Consider the following 18,881-nt stretch of genomic DNA (forward strand, 5'->3'; position numbering starts at 1 on the left):
CGGCAGGAGAAACTGCCCGTGGGTGGTGTTCGGCGTTGACAGCTAACAGTTGTTGTTCCTTCTGGGGTTGAGTGCGAGGAGGGCAGCTTAGTTGTAGTGGTGGGTGGCCGGAGAACCAGGGTCCCTGGCGCTGGTTGTGGTCGGGTCATGGACGGGCGTAGACGGACGCAGACGGGCCACCATTAAATAGGAGAAGGGGGCAAGAAAGTGCAGCTGGGAGGTGGGAGCAGAAAACCGGCAGGGGGGAGGGTCCACAGGGGCAGCAGCGGCAAAAACAGCACAAACAGGAACAGGAGACAGAGAAATAGAGGTAGTAAGTAAATAAGGGGACAAAGTAAATTAAAAAGCAGAGAATAAAGCACAAGGACACAAAAGACAGACACGGAGTGGCGTGAGAGGAGCATAGGGGTGATGGGGCAGTGGCAGTGGCACTTCCAGTGGAGCTGCAAGGGCCGAGAGCTAGGTCTATGACCAGGAGGTCAGAGATCTTGCTCAGACGTCCAGGCAGCGGCCGCCATTAAATAGGGGAAGGGGAGGGAAGTGTAGCTGGCAGGCGGGAGAGTGGCAGGGGGGAGGAGCTGCGGGGCCTGCAGCAGCCAAAACGGGCACGAAGGGCACCAACAGGAACAGGAGACAGGGAAACAGAGGCAGAAAGTAAATAAGGGGGCAAAGTAAATTAAAAAACAGAGAATAGAGCACAAGGACACAAAAGACAGACACGGAGCGGTATGAGAGGAGCAGAGAGGTGAAGGAGCAGCAATGGTGGCAACACCAGCAGAGCTGCAAGGACGGAGAGCTAGGTCTCTGACCAGGAGGTTCCTGTGGTGCACAGGGCTTAGCCGTATCTACAAGGCCATGTAAAGCCACCCTGTGGGGCTTTTTATGGCCTTGTAGATATGGAGTGAGGCAACGCAGAGCAAGTCGCTGCGTTGGCTCACACTATGATAGGGAGGCTTGCCATGGGCCTTATGTGGGTGTTCCTATATAACTCTCATGGCATTTGACACATTCCCAGATTTACAACAAGTTGTAAACCTGTGAGTGTGTCAAAACCCTACTCCTGCCCAGGGGAGGCACAGCAAGAAGAAATTACATTATTTCTTCTCATTTTGTCCTCTTTCTATGTGTGTTGCATTCAGCCGTACACATTGAAAGAGGAAATCACCTGCCAAAACAATCATCCCTACAACACAGACACCCTTGCACCGTTTTGCCAAGGTGCCTGCATTGGTGCATGGCTGTCAATTGAGTGCCAGCGCAGGGAAAAAGGACAGGGATGTGTTGCATACATGTATATATAGGGGTGGAAGACCACAAGGCCATCTATGGCTCCAGGAGGGGGGGCCACGCAGCCCCACTCTTTTGATTCAATAGGGCCTTCCCAATGGAGGTGGCGGCCCGGTAAGGGGGCAACACAGCCCCCTCCAATGTTAAAAACAGCATTTGGCTCCAGGATGGTGGTGATCCCAGGGACACGGTGGGTCTACGAGATCCCCCACATAACAAACAAATTAGCTCCAGGCAGGTTGTGGTCCCCGGGGCACAGAGGAGCCCCTGAGACCCCCCATATCTTTTCAGTTAGCCCAGGGAGGTATCAGTCCCTAGGGCACAAGAAGGGGGACCCGTGTGTCCCCCTCATTTACATTCCATTTAAGCCTGTATTACTCCGGGACCTGTCCACACAGGGGCTAAATAATAAGAAGCGTGGGAGCCTGCGCTTCTTAAAAAAAAAATTATATGTATTTAAAAAATGTTTATTAAAAAAGTCTATATATATATAAATATATATATAAAACATACTTGTTACTTTTCTACAACACATATGCCTTTACCACGAATGTCTTTAACACAAAAATGCAAGTATTTTACAAGTACTTATCAACTCATTATATATAAGACTGAAGAACAAGTGTTTGAGTTGAAATATGAAAAGCACAGGATGCTTGTATTGAGTCCCTAAATCCCTTAGGGCCAGATTTAAGAAATCTTTGTGTTGTGCGACACAAGGACAATGGAAAGGCTTGAGTAATATTTACAAAGCCATGCAAGGGGTGAATAGCGCCGCATTGTTTGGCTTTGTAAAGAAATGTTATGCAATGCAGCTGCTTGCACAGCGTTATGTTACATTGATGTATGATGGCATTCTGAATGGCTTTACAACATAACTTTTACAATGACAAAGGCATTACAACTAAATCTTTTCAGTGTTTTTTTTTACAGTAAATATGCCTTTACCACAAATTTGTAGGTATTTTGCAGCAAGTGTAAACAATATATATAGGTCGCAAAGGCAGTTTCCTTTGTTCGGCCTAAGTTAGCAAGGTATGCCCGGACGTGGGTCCCTTGCTCACTTTGCCACTGGATTCAAGCTAGTCTGGCTGAAGAGGGGTGTTACCCTGAAACCAGTCCCAGGATGCATATTTCCGGTTCAGGGAAGACATGGCTTGGCAGTTCGGGCTGGACTGTTCCCATGAGGCACAGGGCCAAGACTGATTTGCATATAGCTGGGTCAGCACTGGCGTGGGGAAGGGAGTTAAAGAATGATGGTGGATTCAACCCAGATCTGTGGCTGGGGGTGAGTGCCTGAAAAGTTTCAGTGCTCCGTCCATAATCTTGTGTTTGCTTTGTTCGCACTAAGTTGGCAGGGTATGCCCAGACATGGGTCACTTGCTCACTTTGCCACTGGATTCAAGCTAGCCTGGCTAATGAGGGGTGTTACTTCAAAACCGATCCCAGGATGCATGTTACCGGTGCAGGGAAGGATTAGCTTGGCAGTTCGGGCTGGACTGTTCCCATGAGGCACAGGGTGAAGACTGATTTGCATACAGCTGGGTCTGAAATGGGGTGGCCCAGTGAGCTAAAGAATGATGATGGATTCAACCTGGATCTGTGACTGGGGGTGAGTGTCTGAAAGGTTTCAGCACTCCGTCCATTATCTCCTTGTGTTTGCTTTGCTTGCCCCAAGTTGGCAGGGTATGCCCAGACATTGGTCACTTGCTCACTTTGCCACTAGATTTAAGCTAGCCTGGCTGATGAGCGGTGTTACCCCGAAACCGGTCCCAGGATGCATGTCTCCGGTCCAGGGAAGACTTGGCTTGGCAGTTCGGGTGTTCCCATGAGGCACAGGGTCAGGACTGATTTGCATATAGCTGGTCCTGAACTTGGGTGGCAAAGTGAGCTAAAGAATGATGATGGATTCAACACAGATCTGTGACTGGGGGTGAATGTCTGAAAAGTTTTAGCTCTCTGTCCATCATCTCCTTGTGTTTGCTTTGTTCGCTCTAAGTTGGCAGGGTTTGCCCAGACGTGGGTCCCTTGCTCACTTTGCCACTGGATTCAAGCTAGCCTGGCTGATGAGGGTGTTGCCCCGAAACCAGTCCCAGGATGCATTTTTCCGATCCAGGAAAGACTTGGCTTGGCAGTTCAGGCTGGACTGTTCCCATGAGGCACAGGGTCAAGACTGATTTACATTTAGCTGGGTCTGAACTAGGGTGGTGAATTGACTGGGGGTTAGTGTCTGGAAAGTTTCAGTGCTCCGTCCATCATCTCCTTGTGTTTGCTTAGTTCTGTCTTGTGGCCATGCCTCCTTGCTTGCTGTTGTTGGTTGACCATGTGGCCAGTGGCAATTTTGTGTATCCAGCCAGTATACTTTTGCTATAGGCCTACAGGTGTTCTGTTTTGTGGCCATGCCTCCTAGCTTGCTGTTGTTGTTTGAACATGTAGCCGGGGGTCATTTTGTGTAGCCAGACAGTGTGCTTTTACCATAGGCCTGCATGTGTCCTTTGTTGTGGCCATGCCTCCTTGATTGCTGTTGTTGATTTACCATGTGGCCTGAGGCCATTCTGTGTAGCCAGCCAGTGTGCTTTTGCCATAAGCCTGCATGTGTTCTTTATTGTGGCCATGCCTCCTTGATTGCTGTTGTTGGCCGGGGGCCATTTTGTGTAGCCAGCCAGCGTGCTTTTACAATGGGTCTGCAGGAGTTCTTTCTTGTGGCCATGCCTCCTTGCTTGCTGTTGTTGGTGGACCATGTGGCCGATGGCCATTTTGTGTAGCCAGCCAGTGTACTTTTGCTTTAGGACTGCAGCAGTTCTGTTTTGTGGCCTGCCTCCTTGCTTGCTGTTGTCGTTTGAATATGTAGCGGGCGGATATTTTGTGTAGCTAGCCAGTGTGCTTTTGCCATAGGCCTGCAAGTGTTCAGGAGAGGGCTATGCCTTTTTTTGTCTTCATTTTTTTACTCTTCCCTAATATTCATTTAATAATATGCGTGAGGATCATTGAAGTATATGTATATTATAATTAGGAACAATATTGTATATCAATATGCGGTTTTTTTGCATGTTTCACCTGCACCTCCTTGCCTTTCAATGGGTTTCCCATAGTCCCGTAGTACACCATCAATTGTTATTTTTTATTTTAATTTGTGTAAACTTTAAATAAATGTAAAAAGAAATAGCTGAATTGTAATGTATTTTTGTTCATTTTATTTAACATGAACATTTCTTTTTTTTAAATTTTGTCCACCATTCATCCCCTGCCATAGGCGCACAGCCACACAACAGCTCTCATTTTTTAAGTATTATTCCATTTTCCTCTCAGCCCCCCGCCTGCCTTAGGTGCAGAGCACACACACCAGCATTCCTTTTTTAAGGAGTATTCCAAATCTCGCCGGGCCCCTTGCCTGCCATAGGCGCACACCAGTATTAGTTTTTGAAGGATCATTCCATTTTCCTCGGACATCTTGCCTTCCATAGGTGCACCCCAGCATTGATTTCTTATAAGGATTATTTCATCATGCCCTACACCTCCCAGACTGGTGTCTCCCTCAGATGCACATATAATAAATAGTTACATCTATATTTTGCTATCCTAATTGGAAATGAAATATTATGTTATGGTGGTGTGGTTTGACTTTGGAATGGATACACTGTTTTGTTGTAAATTATTTAGGATAATAACTTAAGTAACCATTCTGAATTTTATTCTCTTTGTACTAATTAAAACAGCAATAATGCCACGTTTCACTAAATGTTCAGCTTGTTTGCTTTTAGGTGCACAAGAGACATCACCCAGAGTACTGCCAGACAGAAGTCTTGTACAAAGTGATGTGAGTCATCCAATCTCTTCTGCTACTGCCAACTGACAGCTTCCAGATGGCCCCCAAGAAAGGTGCTGCCAAGAAAGTGGCCAGTAAAAAGAAGCATCTTTCCACTACTGGTGTGCCAGATGGAACCTTTTTCCAGAAACTTGTGCCTGTAACACCGATCTTTGGGGAACCAGCTGGGAGCAGTACACTTGTATCAACGGCACCACCCCAACATAAGCCCAAGCCTGTCGGTGAGGCAGCCTCTGCAATCATGGCAACTCCAACGAGCAGTGACATTGAATTGAATTTGTCTCTTTCACAAAGTAGCACTCAATCGTTGCAGGAAGCTGAGCAAAGTGGACAACCGACGCAGCCAGCGATAGTAGATCTTCTGGAAGAAGGAGCAGAAGTGGAGGGTCAGCTTCCTGCTGTGCAAAATCCTCTTTTAGAACCATTGGCTTCCAGATCTCCAGCAAGAAAAAGGAATGGTACTCCACTATCTTCTCCAAGCCCCCTTCTGATGATCTGGATTGGGCTGAGTCTGAAACACGGCAGGAGGGGCAAGGGAAAAGGAAAGTTCCTGAAAGCCTTACAATTATGGAAGGGGGTGAGGATGGCAAGCCTGTCATTGTCATGGAAGCTGGCCCAGAGGAGACCGACATTACCCCTCCTATTCAACCTGCTCTGAGGGATGTGGCACTGATATCACCACCACTTCCAGCTCCCATATTTGTAAGGCTCCTGCTGAGACCTGCATCCATCACTACCTCAGTAGTACGCACTGCAGAGAGGCAATCGTTGACCCACCCACATACTCCAGTTCTTCGGGCATTGGCAGTGGCACCAGTGGCCCACTGAAAAAGTTCACCTCCCCAGTTTGGGACTTTTTTACGATAAGCAAGCAGGAAGTTAACATTACAATATGCTCCATTTGCAGCGCAAGTGTTTGTTGAGGTAAGCCTGGTGCACATAATGGTACTGGAGGCCAAACAACCCATGCGAAAAAACATCACGCAATCTGCTGGGAGGCAAATCTTAAAAAATAGTTGCAGGTGGCGGTGGAGAAGGTGATGAGAGCAAAGGAATCTGCTCCAATCACAGTGTAAGGTGAAGGTGATGAGGAAGAAAAAGGTGACATTGTTACACAAAGCAGCCTTGTCCCCAGCAGTGCACCAGTATCACCCACATCAGCAACCTCAAAATAGCACTCTTTTAATGGAGACACCACAGCAACAGCATACAGTGACTGTCCCAAGACGCAAATTGAGTCTACTTGCTGATTCTTCTTCATCACTTCTCGGCCTTTTGGCTAAGATGAAGTGTAGAATCTGTTCTTATCAGTTTAAAACTTGCTGGTTCTTCTCTTTGAAAGTCGCGTGCATCAGTGGCACCAGAAAAGAAAAAAATCCAGGCTACTATTACTGGCATGTTTAGATAGGAGGGGCTGTCTCAACGGAATGTTTGTATAATAGGAAGCTGGATACATTTTTCTTTTCAGCAAGGATTGGGTTTTTTAGAATTTGTGGTGGACATCTGCCCAAAATGGAATGTTCCCAGCTGGTCTATATTGCCAGAGTTGCTGTTCCAGTGCTCCATCATGATGTGCTGGAATTGCTTGGACATGCTTTGCAGCAGAGTGCTGTTCACACTATCCACCTGACAACAGACATGTGGACCAGTTGTCAAGCCACTGATAACATGTGTATCACTGCACACCTGATCTCTTTTTTGGGGGTTAGGCAACAGCTATTTACAGGTCTCAGGAATGAAGAAACCTTTAAGGACTTTCAGTGGCATGCAACAGTGTCCTTGTTCACCATAGAGAAATCCTATACTGCTGCAAACATCTTGGAATACTTTAGCAGCAAGTGTTTGAATGGCTGCGCCCAAGAGGTCTCAGAATTGGATTTGTTGCCATGGACAATAGTACAGATGATAAGTATTTCAGGGTCCTGTGTTTGGTGCAATGCATCAACATCGTTGTGCAGGGCTTTCTCAAAAAAGAAGACCTAGTCAGCAACTTACTGACCACCTGCAGAAGATTTTGCACTCACTTCAGTCATTCTTATAAAGCCCAAAACAATTGAGGATCATTTAGCGTGCTAATAGAGTATCAGTTAAGGCCCTCATATAGAAGGTGCCAACACGTTGGAACTTGACCTATTACAAGTTGCAACGTCTGTTTGAGCAGTATACACCAATCAATGAGTATGTCATGCAAAGAGGGGATGCAACTGGGAAACGCATGCTCATTGAGATGGACAAATGGGGTCTAGTCAAATGCCTGACAAAGATGCTACTTCCTTTTGGGATTTTCATATGGGAAGTCATAGTTGGGTGAGGTCTTAACCCTTTGCTTGGCTGATAATCCAAGTCTGTAATCAGACAAGATATGGATTGTTGAGCAAGCCAGAGACCTGGAAGAAGAACGGCTGGATATTAGAGTCCCACTCCCTGGCAGAAGTTCTGGGGTGTCACTTTCAACTTCCAGAGAGTGCATTCCTGGTGTCTCACAGCATCCAACAGCAGTAACCAGAACATCGGTGGCATCAACAACAACAAGAGGAGTAGATGAATCGTCTCCAACCTCTGCATTGCCTTGATTTCAAGTGGCAGGTGTTAAGTCCAGTGCAAAGGTAAAGGCAAAAGAGGTTGACAAGTACCAGTACCAATGACCATTCAGAGGATTTTCCAGGACTATCTTGATGAGCCAAGAGAGGTCTAGGTGGATCAAACCTAAATGGTGTATTGGTTTGGTAAGATGCGCCATAGGCCAAAGCTCCGCAGGCTGGGAATAAAGTTTCTGGCTTGCCAGATAGCCAGTGTGTCTGTTGAGTGTGTCTTGAGTGCATCAGGCGCAGTTGTCATAGTGAGAAGGACCATGCATCCTTCAAGGAAAACGGGCTGCATTTAAAAAAAACTGCTTTATTTAAAATGAGTCCCACACATGGAGGTCTGCTGAGCCCAGCAGGCCACCATACCTGGGACTGACAGCCATTCCTAATGGGGTCACAAATTGCGAGTGCCTCATTAATATGCATGAGGCATGCAATTTGCGACCCCATTAGAAATCGCTAAAAGTGTCTCAGACACTGTTCTACATGGCATTTAGCAACACGCAAATTGCGACTCACAATTGAGCACAATTTGTGAGTCACTAAATAACATGGTCGTACATCTGGCTCCAATTCTTCTCCTGCATGGAAGGCGAAAGGTCCATAATACTCCTGCTTACCTTACTGGACCGGTTCAGCGCTGCACCCAAGAGTAATGGACATTCCAAGAAGAATCCGGATGCACCAACCAATTTGGCAATACAGTATAATTTTTCTTTTAACAATCATAATTTTTAGAACTGTTTGGGTTTACTTCAGTACTCCATAATTTGTATTACTAAATTTCAAACCTAGGTGACAAAACATTTACATATATAATAACTTCGGTCTCAGGGGGCTGAAGGACTGTTTGCAATGCATTTAACTGAACTGTTAAGGATCAGTATACTACTAAGATGGCCCCCCATTGTCCCAATGGGGCGGCCATTTTGTTTGATAGTACACGGTCTAGTAGTTCAGCAGGATGACAAGGCACTTCCACACCAACTGCTTCAAATAGCCACCCGGCAGATACCCATTAGTGTGCGGTCTCCAGGGACAGAAGTAGGAACTGAGAGGCGTACTTTGATGAAATAAGTACAAAGAGAAGGGGGCCTTGCTGTACTCGGGTGAGGAATTGCCATCCTCCGGGTTTTTATCTTTTTATCTTTAGAACAAAACGGCTAAATAAGTGTCTTACATCCATTTCTAGGGTGTGACTACACACCCTTCAGCTGCTGTTGTTGACCAGGAGGCAATAGTATTGCCTAAATAGAAGTACATGTCATCATGTGCTGCATGTATTTTCTGTGTTGTTTGTCATGTGGTGTCTTTTCTCACTAGTTTTCATTATGAGTGTTTTCACTGGCATCGAGTGTGACACATTCACTTCACACTAGATGAGCACACAACATAGACACTAAGTGCACCCACTATACACAAGTTCATTGATCTAGGTAAGGAGCTGCATGTATTTACAAGCCTATATGGCCTGCCGGCTTGCCCGGTGGGCAGCAGTTGTTTTTAATGTATCTCTTTGATTCTTCTTTTACAGAAACGGAGTATCATTAAGTAAATGTATGTATTTTGTGTATACACATTAGGTGTGCACTTCACTGTATCCTCATTATAAGATTTATTAGTAGTGGTACGCACAGGGCTGGACCCCGTGTAGTCCCGATGAAGAGCTTGTAGGGCACATCTCGAAACATGTTGACACAGGCACAATACTAGGGGAACCAAACTCATTAAGGTCAGGTTTCTCCCTGGTATTAACCCCTGATTTTAACCATACAAGCTAGGGGAGGGAATAAAATAGTAGCTCACTAGTTAGGTATTTTTAAGACTTATCTTCCTTCCACACCACATCACTGCACCTCACATAGTCCATAACTAAGTGCTACTACGTAGTTGGCAAGTAGCAGCACGCCTCAATCAGTAGAGGATTGAGAGGAACCCCAATGATTAAGCCTGGTGGGTGAGGGGTCTCTAGAAAAATAGTCTATTTTCTAGTAAGGTGATTACAACGAACTATCGTTGAGTACTAGTTTCCCCATAGGTTAATTTTTTTTTCGATATACTCAAATTTTGTGAAACTATATACAGTAAGGAGGATAAACCTATCCTTAACCTCTACCTCCCCTGATTTTTTGGTTTAACTGAACTGTGTCATACTCATTCCTTCATTTTCTTCCACAACAAATTGAAGATGATCTGCTGTTCATGGCCCTCATGAATAATGTTTTTGTGGACGGTTTGTCTTTGTCACATCTTTCCCGAAATCACCTTTCCCATCCATTCATCAAATCATCTTCCCCTGTGCTGTGTGATTTATTGAGGTGTGACTTGATTTTCACAATACATGGATCATACACTTGTGGGATGATGAAAGCTGTAGGAAGCTGGCTCTATATATACTATACTAAAGCAAGGTATAGTGGGCACAGAGTCCAGTGGATCCCCAAAGGTATAGCAGAGGCTAAAGTAGATTATGCTAACAGTTCTATTTGTGGTAGTATGGTCGAGCAGTTAGGCTTATCATAGGGTGGTGTTAAGCATTTATTGTACACACTCAGGTAGGAAATGTTATCACACACTCAAAGACTGAATCCAGATCAATTGGTAAGTATAAAAAGCTATAATTTGTATTTTATTTAAGAGCAACGGTTACTTAATGACAGTAAGTTTTAATGCTTTCAAAGTATCAACATTTTTCAAATAGAAAGGGTTGGAGAGTTTTAAGCAGTACTTTTCAGTCGGAAATAAAATACTTTGTATTTAGGATATACAGTTAGTTCAATACATAGAGAACGCTACGCAATCCTGTGGGGAAAAAGATAGGTGATGCATTTATGAGTAAGAACCCGGTTTACAGTTCCAGTCTTCGGGTGGTCAAGGCCAACACTGCGGGTTGTGAGGCACTGGCGACACCCAGAGCTGCAGGTTTCAGTATCTCTGCCGCAGCAGTCAATACAGGCAATGAGATTTACCCTCGCATTGCATCGCATATGTTGCTGTATTTAATCTAGGCGCCTTGACGCCCACTGGGCTAAGTACGCGCGATACAAGAAACTCCTCATTCATTCATTCATTCGCAGTCCGCAGAGAGTAATGTAGTAGGTTAGTTTTCAGCAGACCGCCAACATGGTTTCCATTGCGGTCGCTGGCAGCTGGCTGCTGTTGTTCGGCTAGAGGAGTTCCGTCATCGTCAGACCTTTACGGGGAGATTGCGGTAGGCCGGAGGAGGTCAACAGGGCCACTTGCAGGAGGCTACGGGCTCTTAGGCACCAGTTTGAGGTTGTGGAGGCAGTCTGGCTGGGATGCTTTTCTTCAGGCAGGGCAGAGTTATGTCAACATGTGTCAGTCCTCTACCACTGAGGTAAGGGAGTTCTTTTGTAGCAGTGAGTCGAGTTGACACCAGTGTTGGTCCTCACTGTAGCCATTCTGGTACCGGCGGATGCCGGGGACTAGAGCTTCCAGTCCAAAGGAAGACAATTGGCACTTTGGTGAAGGTTGGAGGACCTTCAGGGTTTCTGGGAGGTCAGGCAGGGTTTCTGGTAGGACAGCAGGTCCAGTGGTCAACCCGGGTGCAGGTGGCGGAGTTCTTGCCAAGTTTTGTCTGCAGCAGTTCAGTTCCTGGCCCAGAAGCGGTCTTGGTCCGTCTTCTTCTTTGTTCCATTGAATCTGAAGAGATAAGGTTTAGGGGCACCCCTAAATAATAGATTTAGTGGCGTTACAGGGATGTGCAGGTCAGGACCAATGGGTCCCTTCCTTGGGGTGTCCACATCCCCTGGTAGCCATCCTCCAGGGGAAGGGGGGGCAAAGTCCTCTTTCTAATTGCCTGAGTCCCCACATCTTCAAGATGGGGGGACTGAGATGTGTGCATCACCTCGCCTCCCCCACCTGAGGGGTGGGGTTGGCAAAGGTGGGCACACCTCCCTCCCCAGCAAGGTTTTCCCGCTGGTGCTCATGCCCAACGGGCCCCCAACTGCAAAAACCGCATGCCTTTTCGTGTCGGCAACACCACCATGCAAAGGCTGCTTCCCGCATGCATTGTAATATGGATGGCAGTGTCTAGCAGACACCGTCACCATATTCAACCCTTTTCCGCCCGGTCGACTTGTCGACCGGGCGGAAAAGCGGCGGACGGTCTTCCCGTCCGCCGCGGTACCCCCCACCATCATAATGTGGCGGGGGGAAATGGGAGGCAGGCGTGAGATAATGGGCGAATCGGCACCACCATGCGGGCGGTGGCGATCCGCCCGACATTATAATAGACCCCTTAGTCCCACTTTACTCCCTGGCCTCTTTCTCAACCAGAAATTATTTTTTAAAAATACCTTCACTTGACAGTTGGGAAACGTACTCTACTGCAGAGTAAATTAAAGGGATTAGGAAAGGTAGAGGTTTTGCTATAGAATACTGGGGTGTGACTGATCTGTGCTAAGCTTTGGCTTAGTCACTCACTGTAGCCCAAACGAAAGGGAAAACATATGAACAGGCATTACCGTGAATCCATTATGGAATCCATGAAATATAGTTGACCATAAAAATGGTGCACATGCGAAGAATGGTTATTTAAATGCTTTTGGTAGGATGGGACAGAACTTAAGAAAGAATAAAGGATTAAATTACTAGTAGGAGGTGACATTCCGCATTAACTGAATCAGAGGCACGTTGCACAGCCAACACTGCAGTGTCAAATTGAAACATGCTGCAGTTAGGTCACGGCCCAGGTGGCGAAATGCCATGGCTAGCAAGGTGATGCATGATGATGGGTGGGATATCTGCCTCGTTTAACAAATACAGTGAGGTGAGTATACTTAATTCGCCAATAAGAAAACAATATGACTTACCATCAACCGTCCCTGCTGCCTCTGGGACTCCTCCTCCCACCACCTCTTCCGCCTCCAGCACATTGGTGCTGCCACTGGCCCCCAGCACTGATAGTCTGTGCAGCTAGAAATAAAATGCACATTTTAGATGCGAGATACGCCTCTCTTACAATTTATTTTACAAAATCAACTGCAATACATCACTACAGTTCGGTTAGTAGTATCTTCTATCAAAACTAATACTTTGGGTGGTTTGTTGTCATTGGTTGACAATGTTGGCAAGGCAAGGTAGTCAAGCCAACCAAAACCCTTTCGTGATGGAGGGCCAGTGCTATGATGACTGAGTCATTGAAGAACAATGAAGGGGTGGAATAATGGTCAATGAATGTAATATGGTATTGGTTGGCAAATGCAATTTGGGACCTCTACTTTCCTTCCATGCTGCACTATCATGGAAACTACTGGCATATAAAAAATGAATTACAGCACAGCATTGAGGGTGTACATTAGGACCATGGCCACTTTCTCGTTTTAACTGTTTGATCATGAGCAAGAAAAGGTAACTCTTCTCAATAAACATGTGTGGTGAATAATATACCAGCTTACTTGAGCATGCAATCTTCACAGAAGAGTACCAAAATCTGCTCTCTTAGTCTTAGACTAACACAAGAAGTATAAGGGAAGAGGGAAAGTTTGCTAACAAAGCAGAAGAATGCTGCAAACTATTATAGACAGGAGGAAGTCAGCTACAGAAACATTAAATATAGAAAAATAGGATAATGAAGGGATACCAAAAATGTTACAAATTTCAGATAGATGATTTGGAATAAAAGGAGACAGTATAAAAAAAAAACAAGGCAAAATTAAAAAATTTCTACTAGAGGGGGGAGGTGAATGTTAGGGAAATTAATAAAAACAGAACTTACTGGGGCCAGCAGAACCATCAGCCTCAGGCACTGGTGGTGGTGGTTCCACCCGTCCCAGCACTGCTGGTGGCAGCCCCTCCTTCACCCGGCTTGGAAGATGCCCTCTTGCCCTTAGGTGCTAATATAGGAAATAAAGAAGATGAAAAAAATTAATTAGTTGTACAGTTAATCTCCTCAAAAATATTTTGACTGGCAAACGCAGTAGATTGTACTTTTCTAAATCAGACCGCCATAGTACTAGTAGTATTAAGTAGACCTATTCCTAATTTCCTAAACCTAGGGGCTATTCCTAAATTACTAAACCTAAACTACTGTCATGTGTTTCTTACAGGGCCTATTGTAGTTTGTCCTATGTTAGCCTCACTGTGCATGACACAGACTGCATTAGCTTTGCACACAGTACTACATAATCACGTTTGCTTCTGTGCCATGCTCCTGTTCCAGTCCTTGGTATCCAGGGTACAAGAACTGTAATTTTGCCACCACTTCCAGGACATAAAGAAAATCAGTTTGTTTCAATTGAACATGTCAAGTTACACCATATGGCCGATACTCCATAGTATGTCCAAAAGTGTTCCTTTACAAGAGGTTGCTTTGCAGTCAGTGAGCACCTCCCCTTGCTACTTCTCCCTGGCTGTCGGGAGGGTGGATGTCGAGCTTTCTGTTGAATTAGTTCTTGCTTCTACTTCTCCATCTTCTATAATGGATGTTGTTTACACCGATCCGCCATTGGGAACTCCTACTAAGTGGCATTTTTCGAATCCTACTGCTGCATCGCAGCCACATCTTTTCCACTTGAGTTCCTTAGGGTACTATATGTATCAATACCATTTCTCATCAGACAGTTAATCAATGTCTTCAGTTCTGCATTCACCTCCAGCGCGGATTTGTGCCTTCATTTCTTGGCTTAAACACACTTATCTAGTACCTCCTTGGATATACATTTGGATCATCTTTTCTTAGGTTCTCTTATTTATGTGATTTGGATTATTTTTTCTCCTCGTAAACAGCCATTGCCTTCACTAACGTTCTGCAATAGAACTGGTCGACGGGGTGTTGGCTCCTCATTCCTCTTCTTCTCACAAAATGAAACAAGACTTGTCCATTGTCAGCCTTTTGACTGTTCCAGTGACTAATGAAATAGTTTGGGATAAAGTTCAGTTCGATATATATGGTCCTACTGAGACCTTGCAGATTCTATATGTGTTCAAAGTTTCTATGGGTGATGTAATAGTAACGGGGTTACAATCAGATGATTGGCATGTTGATACTGTGAATTCAATGCTTTCTGAATTACAATATTATACTGTGTTTAACTCAGAAGATTTATATCTTAACGCCGCAAACTATGCTGAGAGGTTTTGTTACCACCATTACGAACATAATTTTTTGCGTAGAGAAAGTGGGCAATGTCCCCATTAAAATTACACAAAGTGGGAACATTGTCCAAATCCACCACAGGAAAGTTCACAAACACAAACCAATAAATACACACATTTGACAGGTTATGACCTTTTAGGCCATCATCGTACTATTTTAAATTAGTTCCAGCCCAATTGAAAAAGTGTATGCTTAGTCAGACTAAGCTGATACATGCAGCTTCATTTGTCAAACAACTGCCCTTAGAGGGCTATGAGTATTGGAAAGACAGTATTAATCTGAAATCTATTTGAGGTGCAAGATCCTGGCACGTCCAGGGTAGAGAAGCTAGATTTCAAGCCTGTCTAATTCCTACACGGATTGTTTTTCAAAATGAAATGGTCCGACAGGTTACTTGTCTTGGATTGGCTCGAATTAAGGAACTGAATGCCCTGACCATTCCTTCAATTGCCCGGTTTGACAATTGGCAGTCTTACACAAATTATACAGAAGACCATTTAAGTAGTATGATACAAAATGGTACATTTAATTCAGAATTTGTAAATCCTGGCACGTGGTTATTGTGGCCAGTATACACTAATGGTTTTTATTCTTGTTGTCTCAATTTCACCTCCAGTTTCAAATCTAATTGACCAGACGCATGATACTCACAGTCAACCCATTCAAACACTATTACGACCTATATAATGGGTAAACTATGCCAGCAGTGGTTAGAACACTCCACATTGTCTGCAGTCAAACAACATATTTCTCTTCCATCTGAGGAAATTAATTTATCAGACTTTTTTATTAAGTCCCAAGTCCCCTCATTCTGAAAAATTCCTATATGCATCCTACAATGACATTTCAAAATTATCACAAATTAAGGCCGCTATGCACCTGAGACAAATTGATCAAGATAATTTGGACAATGTACTTGCTGTAGTAGACAACAGTATTAATACGTTATCATCTCGTACTCATAATCTAAACAGCATTGTATCATCTGTTATTGATATTGTACAGAATGATATGTCAACATTGTATCATGGTCTGAGTCAGCTTAGATCTATTATGCAGTTCAGTTGGACACTTCAAACACCCAAAAATGGACACGTTCCCTGGCGTTATTTGAATTGTACCACTTTGTTTGCCTTTTAATTTAACACATGTAAAACAGTCAATGGCTATGAAAAATACACCATATACAATGTTGCATTTAGAGGAATTAGTCCCATTCACTGTAGTCCAAGCCCCTTCATTTGCATGGTTAATACGTGGAGTCATCGTCCTGCCCATATCCACCTTTTCAGTTTAAAGCCTGCATGAAACCTTTTCTGATATGTGGATATGAAGCCCTTGGCAGTAGCTTCATCCATGAGTATTGTCCTTTCTATTTACCTATCGCTGTGAACGTGCTGATAGAGATGTTTTTCTCATGGGAGCGGAGTGTGACTCCATTGCCGGTCATTCACTTGTTTGTCAACATTTAAAAATCCACATAGCTTGTAATGTTTTGCCACCTAATTTTGCTTGTTATATAAAAGGAACACCAGTCCCCGCAATTCTTCCCTTCATAACCGTACTTTCAAATGAAAGCTATCTCATTCTTAATAATCAGGACTGTTGTGGTATGCGGGAGTGAGTCCAGTGTATTGTGTCTGTTTCCCAGTTAGTCACTTTTTGCAACAAAATCCTGTTTCCCCCTCCGCACAGAGTGGTAAATAGCTTTTTGTGGTCTTCCATTCCAAATTGGAAGGCAGATTTCAACAAGCTAAGCAGACTCAAAGCATTATTGTTTCAACAAGAAGTAGCTCTTACATCTGCCTGAGAGATTGTCAAATTGCTGGTGGCCAGAACTATTGTCGAAATACAAATCTTACCTGCATTTTGGAGAACTGATTAATCGAATATTTGATGCTTCTGATACCATGGGTGTAGCCCATTTTTTTAAAAACTTTTAGGCTCTGGCCTAGTCATATCTTTTCAAATTATCTTTGGAGTAATACCGGCTTTTATTCCAGTGTGTTCAATGGGTTTCCAAGACTGCTATGCGTCATTTGCGGCACTCTCATCCCATTCTTGCTGTTCCATAATGGATGCTCCTTCTGCGGCCGCCCTGGAACTGGCATCGCTCCAGCACTATCGTGAGCGCATTCTTTAGCTCTTTGGCATGATTCCGTTACAGGCGTTGGATGTGTATTGATGTCTAACATTCTGCCATGCTTACTTCACCTGTGTCATCCTGTATTTTACTACATCTGGTGCCCCTTTCAACGGGCACCAGACATATGCCTGGCTCTGCAGATGCCTTCTGCCTTGGATCTTGACCTCCTATTGAGTACCTTAGTCGCCCATGATTAGGACTATTCCTTGCATTTGTGACCTCTACACAATCCGAGACTAGAGCAAATGGCCAACTGGAGTCCTGTGCATCGGCACAGAGATTGCTGGATCAGAGTTTCGTTGAAACTAACACAGGTTGCCCGATGAAAATATCTGTTGGAGCAGAGGATCATGTCTGTTCCTTGGAACTTATGAACTGGGCAGAAGACTTGGCTATCTACATGGATGCGGACCCCATCATGGAGTCATTTGCCTCTACCATAGCTGCATACATACTGGATGCCTCTGACATGCATTAATTGGATATTTTTATTTTCAAATTGTCACTAATTGGACCCTGAAAATCCATTGATTTATAGTACATCTCCTTGAGTTTGCTTATCTCCTGATTTCTGTCATTCTGTTACGTGCTCCATTCCTGACCAAGGGGAGAGTTTCATGAGTGTCATACAGGGCCTATTGTAGTTTTTCCTATGTTGGCGTCACTGTGCATGACAAAGGCTGCATTAGCTTTGCACACGTTACTACATAATCACGTTTGCTTCTGAGCCACATTATATTTTCACACAGAACCTACAGTTGTTTTCTCATTCTGACCTTTACTGGGATTCAGTCTGAACAGTGGAAAAAGTCAAACAACAATGTTCCTTGTTATTTTGTTCTGGTCCGGCAGTCACACCTAGACACAACACAGAAATACCGCTGTTGTTTATGAACATGTGAGCCATGTCATATAGGTATCCACATCACTGTAACAGAGAGAGAGAGCGAGAGAGAGAGAGAGAGAGAGAGAGAGAGAGAGAGAGAGATATTTCCTGAGAGAAGATCACAGCTGTATCTAAGATGTAATACATTCTTCTGTGTATGCAAAGGTTTGGGGTCCTCTACTTATCCCAGAGATCTTTGCTGTATAATCAGTTTACTTCTGTAGAAGGGGGTAGGCTATTCTGTCCTATAATATGACAGGGCTTTTCATAATATACGGCATATTGACAATACTGATGGTTTAATTTGCTAGACAGTTGTTTTCTAATTGTGGCACGTATACTGCATTTCAAAGTACAATTGTTTAAATAAACATTTCAAACTTCCTTTGTGTCTCTTTCATATCTTATTGTGGACAAGTATGAGTGTATGAGCAAAAGGGAGTGTCCTGTCCCCGCTATCTCTGAGAGGGTCGGGAGTGTTGTGTTTTGGGGTATCAATTCACTTGTTCCTCTCGTTATGAGTAGGGCAAGTGAGACACTATAGCTAGTCGGACTCAAGCTCATGGTACTGAGGTGTTCTGGACATTCAGACCCTAACTACTGATCTTCTATGGTCCCAAGCATAGTTCTGCTCCTGAGCAGAATCCCTGCAGCACTACTACTGCATTGCAATGAACAATGTTTGCTTCTCAACCTCCTTTGATGGGCCAACTCAGTCTCCCTTTTCAGTGCATATATACATATTCATCACTGGGAGTTTGGGACTGTATGAGCAACATAAGTAAAGGCACAGAGAATGCTAACCCCCCTTATATTACTTACTACCACTAATAAAGATACCTGCATGGTCAAGGCTATCGGCGTCGTTAGAGGAGCGAAGAGATACTTTCGCTTCCTCTTGGCGACCTGTGCCGTGCCTCACAAGAGTTGCTTCGTTGTCATGCTGTTGAGGTAATGGGAGTGTTTTTTGGATGGATTTTGGGCTTTAGACTGGGGTGGGATTTTTTTTAAGGAACTGGGGGCAAGGTGGA

At 44.4% G+C, this 18,881-nt stretch overlaps 1 pseudogene; it reads left to right on the forward strand.

Moving 5' to 3' along the window:
• The first annotated feature begins 6,372 nt into the window (after positions 1–6,372).
• Positions 6,373–6,504, forward strand: LOC146822823 (U2 spliceosomal RNA; annotated as a pseudogene).
• Positions 6,505–18,881: the final 12,377 nt, after the last annotated feature.

The sequence above is a fragment of the Triturus cristatus genome, chromosome 5_2 (assembly GCF_964204655.1).
Source record: "Triturus cristatus chromosome 5_2, aTriCri1.1, whole genome shotgun sequence".
NCBI lineage: Eukaryota > Metazoa > Chordata > Amphibia > Caudata > Salamandridae > Triturus > Triturus cristatus.